The following is an 11,349-nucleotide window of genomic DNA, read 5'->3' as shown; positions in this document are numbered from 1 at the left end:
AAAAAAAAATAAAGAACGGGACCTGGGAGCCGTGCTCCTGGATCTAGATCCCGTACTTAAGAACTAAATGACCTCGAGCAAGCTTCTCGACATCTCTTAGCCTCAGTTTTTTCATCTATAAAATGGGAAATAATAACCACCTCATATTATTTTGAGGATCAAATGAAATAATGCATACTGCCTGGGAAAAAACATAGGTGCTCGAGAAATCATAAAGGGTTTCTAAAGAAATGAAACCAAGGACTCGTTACATAAATAGGGGAATGGCAGGGATGAGGCTAAAGAGGCAGCAGGGTCCGGATGATGCGGGGCTCGTGTGGTAAGTTAAAGAAGCTAGGACTTCACCCCGTAGGCCATGGGGAGCCACCGAAAGCTGTGGGCAGGAGAAGAGCACCATCAGATTGACATCTTAGCCACATCACTCTGGCCGCACCGGGGAGGATGGCGGCAGGGAACGAAGAGACTTGCATCGGTCCTGGGAAGGGTTGACTTAGGGACAGTTGGGGGCAGACGGGCTTCAGAGTCGGGAGCCTGCCCTGTGCGGACGTGAGCATCTGAGAGGCATCAGCGTCAAGAGGGGCAAGAAAGCAGTTGCCCCTTTGGACTGCAGGGGGAGAAGGAGGCGAGCCTAGGGTTCCTTTCCCCCCACCCTCGCTGATGCTTGTTATCTCTTGTCTTGTTTGATAATAACCATGCAAACAGGTGTGAGGCGATGTCTCACATGGTTGGGGTTTGCATTTCCCTAATGATTAGTAATGTTGAGCGCCGTTTTAAAATTTTTTAAATTTTTTAACGCTTATTTTTGAGAGACAGAGTGTGAGCGGGGGAGGGGCAGAGAGCGGGAGACACAGAATCCGAAGCAGGCTCCAGGCTCCGAGCCGAGCCGTCAGCACAGAGCCCGATGCGGTGCTTGAACTTGAGAACCGTGAGGTCATGACCTGAGCCGAGGTCGGACGCTTAACCGACTGAGGTGCCCCGAGTGCCTTTTCTTTTCTTTTTTTTTTTTTTTTAAAGTATTTTTTTTTTTCAACGTTTATTTATTTTTGGGACAGAGAGAGACAGAGCATGAACGGGGGAGGGGCAGAGAGAGAGGGAGACACAGAGGGAAACAGGCTCCAGGCTCCGAGCCATCAGCCCAGAGCCTGACGCGGGGCTCGAACTCCCGGACCGCGAGATCGTGACCTGGCTGAAGTCGGACGCTTAACCGACTGCGCCACCCAGGCGCCCCCCGAGTGCCTTTTCAATGTCTGTCCTGTTGGAAAAAGGGCCATTCGGGTCCCTTTGCCTTTTAAAAATTTAATTAACTAATCAATTAACTAATTAATTAATTTTTTAATTTACATCTAAGTAAGTTAGCATATAGTGCAACAATGACTTCAGGAGTAGCTTCCAAGTGGTTCATCCCCTGTGTATACCACCCAGTGCTCCTCCCAACGAGCATCTTCCTCAGTGCCCCTTCCCCATTCAGCCCATCCCTCCTCCCACACCCCATCCAGCAACCCTCGGTTTGTTCTCCAAATTTATGAGTCTCTTACGTTTTGTCCCCTCCCTGTTTTTATATTCCTTTGGTTTCCTTTCCCTTTGCTTCCCTTCATCTGTTTTGTCTCTTAAATTCCACATATATTGAGTGAAGTCATATGGTAATTGTCTCTGACTGGCTCATGTCACATAATGCCTGCCAGTTCCATCCACGTGGCTGCAAATGATCGTTTTGCCACTTTTCGCTGGGTTGTTTCTTTGCTGTTGACTTTTAGGAGTTCCCTACATATTTTGGAGGTTAACCCCTTACCAGAAATATGATTTCCAATCTCTCTCCCTCCATACATTGCCTTTTCATCTTGTTGATGGTTTCCTCGGTTGCGCGGAAGCTGTTTAGTTGAAGCTGCCTTTGTTTTTGGCGTATGAATAAACTCTCAGAACTGCTTTTGCCCTGAAGGCACTGGCCAACTCCACAGGGAGCTGCCGCAAAATGGAGCCATAGATCTGCTCACAGGCCTCGAGCTTGAGAAGATCAGAAAAGCGTTAAGTCCAAGGGACCCAACACGCATGCTCAGGGTAAGGTGACACCAGACTTAAACCCACGTTCTTTTGGCACAGGGGAAGGTTCCTGGAAGGCAGGAAACCGAGCCCAGGTTTCCTGAGGAAGAGAACACTGAATTCACACTTCAGGGGTGGTGCGCAGGTAGGAATTTGGCTGCAAGCCGTGTTGGTTTTGATGGCGCCCCAGGCATCTGGCAAGAGCGAATATCCCTTTGGAAACACAGAGGAGATCTGATTTCTCTGCATTCTCGCCAGTACTTGCTATTACCAGTATTTTTCGTGTTAGCCGGGCCATAAATGGTTAAGCGCATTGTTTGCATTTCCCTAATGGCTAAGGATGTTGAACATTTGATAACCTCTGGTGCAACACCTGTTCATGTATTTTGCCCATTTTTGAACGGGATTATCTGGGGCGCTTTATTTGCTTGTTTGTTTATTGCTGAATTCTTAGTATTTCCTAGATACAAGTCCTTGGCCAGATATGCGCCTTACAAATGTTTTGTCCCAGTCTGCAACTAGTCTTTTCAACATCTTAAGAGGGTCTTTTGTGGAGCAAAAATTTTAATTTTGATACAATTTAAAGCTTTCAATTATTTTCTTTGGTGGATCCTGCTTTCGGTGTCAGGTCTAAGAACTTTTTGTCTAGACCAAGGTTCCTCAAAACTCAATTTTCTCAATTTTGAGAATGTGAGGTAAAAGTGAACACAGCAGCTCTGTGTCACTCATTTCTCACTTACCTGTGTAACCATGGTGATGACCCTTGGGCAGACTCAGAACAAAACTCCTGGAACATTCGCACAGCTGCCGGTGAGATGTTATTCCATATGCCCAAAGCAGAGGGTGAAGAGAAAGGCTGTCAGCATGTTTAAAATAAATGCAAGGATTGGGGCGCCTGGGTGGCTCAGTCGGTTAAGTGTCTGACTTTGGCCCAAGTCACGATCTCACAGTTCGTGAGTTCGAGCCCCGCGTCGGGCTCTGTGCTGACAGCTCGGAGCCTGGAGCCTGTTTCGGATTCTGTGTCTCCCTCTCTCTCTGCCCCTCCCCCGCTTGTCCTCTGTCTCTGTCTCTCTCTCAAAAATAAATAAACGTTAAAAAAAAGTTTATTAAAAAGAACTTTGGACCCCAAGACTCGGGTTGTATTCCCTGGGCCAGGACATCTCACATATGTTCCTGCTGTTTGCACATGGAGAAGGTGTGCCTGTGCTACTGTCCCCACAGAGAGATAAGAAAGCACACATTTGACCTCTCTAGGCTTTGCTTATAAATATCTTTTTCCTGCTGTTCCTGCATTGTATCCTTTGCTGTAATAAATTTTAACCTGAAGTATAACTTTATGTGGGGTCCCGTGGGTTCTGCCAGTGCATCAGGGACTAGCTGTGAGACCACTGAGACAGGGGGTTGTTTTTCTTAAAACTAAGAATTAAGTTTGTTTGCTTTTTAAATTAAAAAAGCATTTTTTAATGTTTATTTTTTGAGAGACAGAGAGAGAGAGAGAGAGAGAGAGAGACCAAGTGGGAGTGGGAGAGGGACAGAGAGAGAGGGAGACACAGAATCCGAAGCAGGCTCCAGGCTCCGAGCTGTCAGCACACAGCCCGATGTGGGGTTCGAACTCATGAAGCTGAGATCATGACCTGAGCAGAAGTCAGACCCTTAACCTACTGGAACACCCAGCCACCCCATTTTTTAAATGTTATTTATTTTGAGACAGAGAGAGAGAGGGAGAGAGAGAGAGAGAGAGTACATGCACACATGTAAGTGGGAGAGGGGCAGAGAGCCAGGGAGAGAGAGAATCCCAAGCAGGATCCATGCTGTCAGCATGGAGCCCGATTCGGGGCTCGATCCCACAACAGTGAAATCATGATCTGAGCTGAAATCAGGAGTTGGACACTTAGCCAACTGAGCCATGCAGGCACCCCAAGAATTCAGTTTTTTAAATTGTTATAAGACTTCTAAAATCATCTATTTCATAACTGAGCAATTTTGGTAGTTTGTAGCTTTCAAGGAATTGGTCCATTTCATCCAAGTTGTTGAATTTATACAGGTAGAGTTGTTTACATGTTCCCTTATTATCCTATTACTCCTATTATTATTCTTTGGAGTCTGTGGGAATGGCCAATATTTTTTTCTTTTTGGTTTTGTTTTCAGAGCATCTTCATGGAAATTATTTGACGTGATTTCTAACTACGACCCCGTGTGGCAGGCAGGGCAGGCGTTATTATTGGCGTTGACAAAGAAACATAGCTGCTCAGAAGTGCCTGTTTCAGGACCACGTGGACAGAAAATTGCAAAGCTGATATTAGAGCCCAGGGCTCCTGGCTCCAAGCTTCTCTTTTGGCAATAAGGTCCCAACCATCACACCCACGTAATTCTGTTGCCTTCCATCCCTACCTCTCGGCTCTTTCTTAACTGGCTTTTTACTCTCTGCCTAATCTTCCCTTGTCATGCTTTTTTCTTGATTAAATCCTATCTCTTAAAAGAATTTTTTTTAATGTTGATTTATTTTTGAGAGAGAGAGAGAAAAAAAAAAAAACAGAGTGTGAGCAGGGGAGGGGCAGAGAGAGAGGGAGACACAGAATCTGAAACAGGCTCTGGGCTCTGAGCCATCAGTACAGAATCCGACGCGGGGCTTGAACTCATGAATGGAGAGATCATGACCTGAGCCAAAGTTGGATGCTTAACCGACTGAGCCACCCAGGTGTCCCTAGAGACTTTTTTTGATGGTCACAACTGGAGGAGTGCTACTGGCATCTAGTGGGAAGAGGCCAGGGACGCTGCTAAATATCCCACCAATGTCAAGACAGCCCCGTCCAGAACAAAGAATGATCTGGTCCAAATGTCAGTAGTGCCAAGGTTGAGAAACTCTGCTCTCATCCTATGCCCAGGGAGGCCTTGTCTGACTCCTAGCTGGCCCTTTGTACGTGACGCAGTTATGCCAGGCCACCAAGGCTGCAATGCTTTGAATTTGTGGTGGACGACTTGTCAATCGGTGGCTTTGTGGGCTACAAGGAGGACAGCGGCTTCCTGCCACATGGCCCTAGGATAGGACTCTAGATCCCTTTGGATTTTCACATTGAATCCATGGAGATGGAATTATTTTGCCAATGTCTCAGGGTTGGGTTTCAGGTCCCACACCCTGGCTGGATGATGGCCTCATCCACACTTACAGAGTGTGCTGGTCTGAGACTTCAGTGGAAGGTTGGGGGTGGCAGGGTCGTGGTGTTGATGGTGGTGGCTTCTTCCCCCAAGCACTGGAAATCTACTGCCTGTCTGTCATCGACTCCAGGGTGCCCATGTTCTCACAGGTGGCACTTGTGGCTGTCATTCTCACGTGTGCTTTGGAATGACCTCACTGGGTACAACTTAGATGAGGAGGTAACCTCTGGAGGTTCTGGTGATGGTTTTGACCAGGGTGACAATGGCTGGAAGATCGTCCACGCGGATGCCCTCCTCTCCCATCCATACCCTGGTCTGCTCTGTGCTATGCTGGTCACGGGTGCCCGGTTCCTGACCTCTGGGCACTGGTGAGGTGATAAGAATTAATTGGGAATTTCTCAAGGGGTAGAACTAAGTAGGTCATCTACTTAGTAGAAGGTTTGCAGATCTTCTCTTCTTTCGAAGATGAGGGGCAGACCTAAGGGGTGGGGTGGCTCTGGAGAGGATAAGTATATTCTATGTTAGGGTTTCTGGACAACAGAATTGGGGGAAGATTGCTTTGCTGCAGGCGTTGGGTCTGGAAGAAAGGGGACTGATTCCTCTACGATGTACCGGAAGAGGGACAGGCGAGACCCGACACAGGCTTTTTGCTGCTCCCCTACCAGCACTGTTATCATGGTGCTGCTGGGCCTCCTCAGTGTGTATCGTCATGAGGCCATTGACTTGGTGCCATCTTGTTGTATGTCCTGACCTGCTGTATCTCTGGTTATGTGTCTAGCCACTTCTACTGGCAGACTGGGGTTGAATGTTGGGTGTGGGACATCACCCTCACCACTGGTCTCTTCTCTGGAAGAGAAGTCCCTCTCCGACTGCCTTGGCCATGTCCCATAAATCTTGATACGTTCCATTTTCAGTGCAATGTGATTTATTCCTTTGAGAGTTCCTCTTTGACACGTGGATTATTGTGTGTGTCCATGTGTTGGAGAATATCCTGCTATCTTTCTGTTACTGATTTCTAGTTTGATTCTATTGCGATCAAAGGTCACACTCTGTATGATTTCAATTCTTTTGAATTTGCTGAAATTTGTTTTATGACCCAGGACATAGTCTATCTTGGTGAATGCCCCAGGTGCACTTGAAAAGAATGAGTATTCCGCTGTTCTTGGGTGGAGTGGTTCTATAAATATCAATTAGGTCCTTCTGAATGACAGTGTTGTTCTATATCCTTGCCGGTTTTCTCACTAGTAATTCTGTCTACTGTTGAGACAGTGGTGTTAAAAATCCTCAACTATAATTCCGGATTGGCCTATTTCTCTTTTTAGTTCTATCAACTTTGCTTCATGTATATTGGAATTCTGTTGTTTGGTCCACACTCATTTAGGACCGCTATGCCTTCTTGGTGAATAGATCCTTTTACCTGTATGTGATGTCCTTCTCTATCCTTCGCAATTTTCATTGCTCTGAAGTTTACTTCATCTGTCATTAACATAGCCACTACTGCTTTCTACTGACTGGTGTTTGCATAGTGTATCTTTATCCTTTTACTTTCAATCTACATATATCTTTATATTTGAAGTGAGTTTCTTATCTACAGTACATAGTTGGATTGTGTTGTTTTTTTTTTTTTAATTTTTTTTTTCAACGTTTATTTATTTTTTTTGGGACAGAGAGAGACAGAGCATGAACGGGGGAGGGGCAGAGAGAGAGGGAGACACAGACTCGGAAACAGGCTCCAGGCTCCGAGCCATCAGCCCAGAGCCTGACGCGGGGCTCGAACTCACGGACCGCGAGATCGTGACCCGGCTGAAGTCGGACGCCTAACCGACTGCGCCACCCAGGCGCCCCGCAACAATCTCTTTCTAAGGTAGTTTTTGCAGTGGTTTCCCTGGGTGTTATACATACATAACTTACTACAACAGCCTACTGGTGTGAAAACACTTAACCATATTATCTCCATTTAGGTCTTTTTACCCCCCACCCCCATTTATAATTGCCTTACATATTTCTTTCGCATACAATGAGAACCGCATCAGGTGATGATGTTATTATGCTTGTTGCCTTGCCTATTAAGCAGAATTTCAAAAAGTCAAGAGAAGGATAATCTATTATGTTTGCCCATCATTTTACCATTATCATTGTTCTTTCTTAATTCCTGATGTTCCACATTTCTTCTTCTATCATGTCCTTTCAGTTTGAAGAACTTCTATTCATTCTTTTAGGGTAGGTTTCTTAGTTCTCCTTCACCTGCAAGTGTAAGTGTCTTTTCTCTTCATTCCTAAAGGATATTTTTGCTGGATATTGAATCCTGGGTTGACAGGTCTTTTTCGTTTGGACTTGAAAATGTTGTGTTACTTCTTTCTGGCTTCCACGGCTTTTGGGGGGAATCTGCTGTCATTTGAGTCATACCGTTAGGTAACAGACTGTTTCTTTCAAGAAACATCATAGCTGCTTTCAAGATTTTTTGTCTTGAGTTTTCAAAAGTTTGATTGTGTCCTCTTTTCATTTCTTAAATTTGTAGGTTTCTCTCTTTTGCCAAATTTGGGGAAATAACAACCATTATTTCTTCTAATATTTTTTCTGCCCCCTCTCTCTTCTTCTGGGACTCCAACGACATGAATGGTAGATCTTTTCTTATTGTCCCACAGGTCCCAAAGAGTCTGTGGTTTTTTGTTTGTTTTCTTCAGTCCATTTTCTCTATTGTTCAGTTTGGGTACTTTCTATCAATCAATCTTCATTTACTGATTCTTGTGTCCCTCAATCCTGTTATTGAGACTGTTTAGTGAGTTTTTAATTTTGGTTATTGTATTTTTCAGTTCTAAAACATCCATTCGATTCCTCTTAATATCTTTTACTTCTTTGCTAAGATCCCACCCAGGATACAACATTACATTTCATTGTTATTTCTCAGGTTTCTCTTGGATGTGACAGCTTTTCTGACTTTCCATGGTGTTGATGACCTTGGCAGTTTTGAGGAATCAGGTATTTGGTACAGTGTCCTCACTGGGATTTTTCTGGTGTTTTCTCTTGATTAGATTGGAGTTATGGGTTTGGGGGACAAAGACCGTGATGGAGGTAAAGGGCCATTGTCATCACGTCCGGAGGGTACATACTATCAGCAAGCCTGATCACTTGATGTTGACCTTCATTGCCTGGCTGGGGCGGGGTCTGTCGGGCTCCTCCTGTGCAAAGCCATCTGCACTTCACCCCCCATCGCAAACTGTACTCTTCGGAAGGAAGTCACTGTGTACAGCTAATACAATTTGTTTCCTTTGTCTTTGTCTTGTTTTGTTTTTTGTTTCCTTTTTTTTTTTACACTTACATCATATCATGTTTTCCTCTTCCAAATTCTGGCTTATTAGAGGAATTAATCTTTTCTGGGCCCATATTTTTCCAAACATTTCATTTTGTTCACTACCCCAATAGAAAGCATTTATGCAGCAAAGATGAAAGGCATGATTCGAGAGACTATTTCTCTTAATAATTCCATGGACTCAAAACCACTGTCCTACCTCAGCCTTTAAATATTAGACTAGCCATTTTTAGGAAAAGCCAAAAAATCCTATGCAGCTGTTAAGAACAATGGAATTCTTCTGAATGCTTCTGTTTGTTTCTGGGAAAGTTACCAGAAGAAATGGAATCATTTTCATTTTCTCTGGAAAGTTTTTTTTTTTTTAACGTTTATTTTTTGAGAGAGAGTGTGTGAGCAGGAGAGGGGCAGAGAGAGAGGGGCACAGAGGATCTAAGCAGGCTCCGCGGCTAACGTGGGGCTTCAACTCATGAACCGCGAGACCATGACCTGAGCCAAAGTTGGACGCTCAACTCAATGGACTGAGCCACCCAGGTGCCCCTGGAAAGTTTATTTTAAAAGAAACTTGGATCTTACACATGACTTCCTCACGAATCTCCTAAATTCCAAAAAGGGAAGCACACCTGTTCATGTTGTATTTGTCCTCTTGACACGGAGAGGGCTATTTTCGGATGGCACAGGATGGCAGAACGGTCTGGGCTTTGTGTTGACTTCACAGCATGCGGAGACCTGTGACATTATCGTCTTGAGTCCCCATATGTCCACGCCATAGGACCTGAAGCATAATGTTGCCCTTTTATATTCCTAAAGACCACCCTAAGTTTTGGTTCTGCTTTTATGACATATTTATCAGAACTGTAACTTGATGTTGAGTTTCTGGACACGAGTAATTGTTAAGAGGAAATTCGACTTTTGCTACCAAATGGTTCCAGGAATACATCGCAGAGGAAAAGGGGGGCTGTCTAAAATGAGGTTATTGTTAGAATATGATCTGTATTCAGGAGGCCCTGCACAGTCCCTGGCATCATGGTAATCTGAGTGACTGTCACCGACTCCCACTTATCCACCTTAGTGGTTATATGAGAGTTTTGAAAAAGAGCGATGAGGCAGTAGCTTTAGCAGATAGGAAAACAACTTATAAAGAAAAATTGCTGGGGCTCCTGAGTGGCTCAGTTCGTTAAATGTCTGAACAGTTCGTGAGTTCGAGCTCCGAGTCAGGCGGGCTCTGCAGCCCGGAGCCTGGAAGCTTCCTCGGACTCTTTCTGCTCTTCCTCTACTCATGATGCGCTGTCTCTCTCTCTCAAAAATAAACATTAAAATTTTTTTTAAAAAGAAAAAAAGAAAAATGAAAAATAGCTAAAATAATTACATACCGGAGAAGGTGCACACATGAAATAGAGATTCAAGAAAAAGACCCACATTCAAACGGGAATTGAACCCTTAACGAAAGTAGCATTTCAAAATAGCCGAGACAAGGTAGTTTTGTGCTGAGAGGTGATGGGGGAGGGGAGAGCCAGACCTTTATCTCGATAGGTCCTTACTTCACAGGAAATTTCACATGGAACCAAGATTTTATCATAAAACCATAAAACTCTGAAAGCACTGGCAAGAAGGATTAACATTTTAACAACTCTGGAGTGGGGTGGGTGTTTTAATGTGCAAAATTCAGAAGCTATAAAGTCAAAATGTAGTAATCTTCACGGGGTATTAACACAAACTCAAGACACAAATGACCAGTCTGGAAGGGTGCTACAACACGACTGACACGCCAAGGGAGAATGCCTTCGATGAACGCAGAACTTCTGCAAAGGGACAAAGACAAAGATGAACAGAACCAAATGCAAGAGGCAGTGAACACAGGGAAAGATGCCTAACCTAAATGTCAATCACCTCTCACCCACTAGCCTGAAATAAGTGAGAATTCCAGGGGTGAGAAGTTCAAGGCCACAGGGACCGGGCACCTTCCTGAGGCTGGGGTGCCATCTTCAGTACGTGACCCTCCTCCCCGCTCCCAGGATGGCTCCTGCGCCTGAAGGTGGCACCTCCAGGACCCTCGAGAAGAAGGGGGGGCGAGGCAGGCAGGGAAAAGGCAAAAGGTTTCTGCTCCAGCCCACCTGCCCCAATCCTTTAATGAGTTTTCATGGAAGCCTAGTTCCGCCTACAGCTCATTTGCCGGCTGCACAGGGGTGCGGTAAAGTTACTTTCAACTTTCCTCATAGAAAATGCGTGAATCCTAAGCTTACTCCTTGTGGATCTTCACACAGTGAACACATCCATTCGAACAGCATCCGGAACAGTACAAACAGCCTCCTTACATGTCCCCATGTGCTCCCTCTGAGTCACTAGAGGTTTTTTTTCTTAAGTTTAATCTGAGAGAGAGAGCACGCACACGTGGGTGTGGGGAGGGGCTGAGAGAGAGAGAGAGAGAGAGAGAGAGAGAGAGAGAGAGAATTCCAAGTAGGCTCCAGCTGTCAGCAACAGAGCCCAACTCAGGCTCAAACTGACAAACCGTGAGATCATGACTTGAGCCAAAACCAAGAGTTGGATGCTTAACCGACTGAGTCACCCAAGCACCCCTAGCAGGTATTTTTAATGGGTACATTCTCAAGTGTGACCAAAATAGGGTTCATTAAAAAAGAGAAGGAGAATATAAGTAACCAGTCACCTGTCACACGCATCATTTTATAAATTCACCCAAAGGCCACTTTTGCCCTTCGATTTTCTCCCCAAATCTTTCATTCTCGGTCTAAGACATGTTCTGGTTCTTTAAGAGAGAAAGGTTGGTATTTACATTTGCTGTGACCACGAGCAAGCTTGGCCCTGAAGCAGGAACTTTCTGCAGCAGTAGA

The 11,349-nt window shown here is 45.0% G+C and overlaps 1 pseudogene; it reads left to right on the top strand.

Annotated features, from left to right (window-relative positions):
* Positions 1 to 263: 263 nt before the first annotated feature.
* On the top strand, positions 264 to 10,533 carry LOC115503908 (annotated as a pseudogene).
* Positions 10,534 to 11,349: the final 816 nt, after the last annotated feature.

The sequence above is a fragment of the Lynx canadensis genome, chromosome E3 (genome assembly GCF_007474595.2).
Source record: "Lynx canadensis isolate LIC74 chromosome E3, mLynCan4.pri.v2, whole genome shotgun sequence".
NCBI lineage: Eukaryota > Metazoa > Chordata > Mammalia > Carnivora > Felidae > Lynx > Lynx canadensis.
Note: the sequence above shows the minus strand (reverse complement) of the source record. Positions and strands in the feature narration are given on the sequence as shown.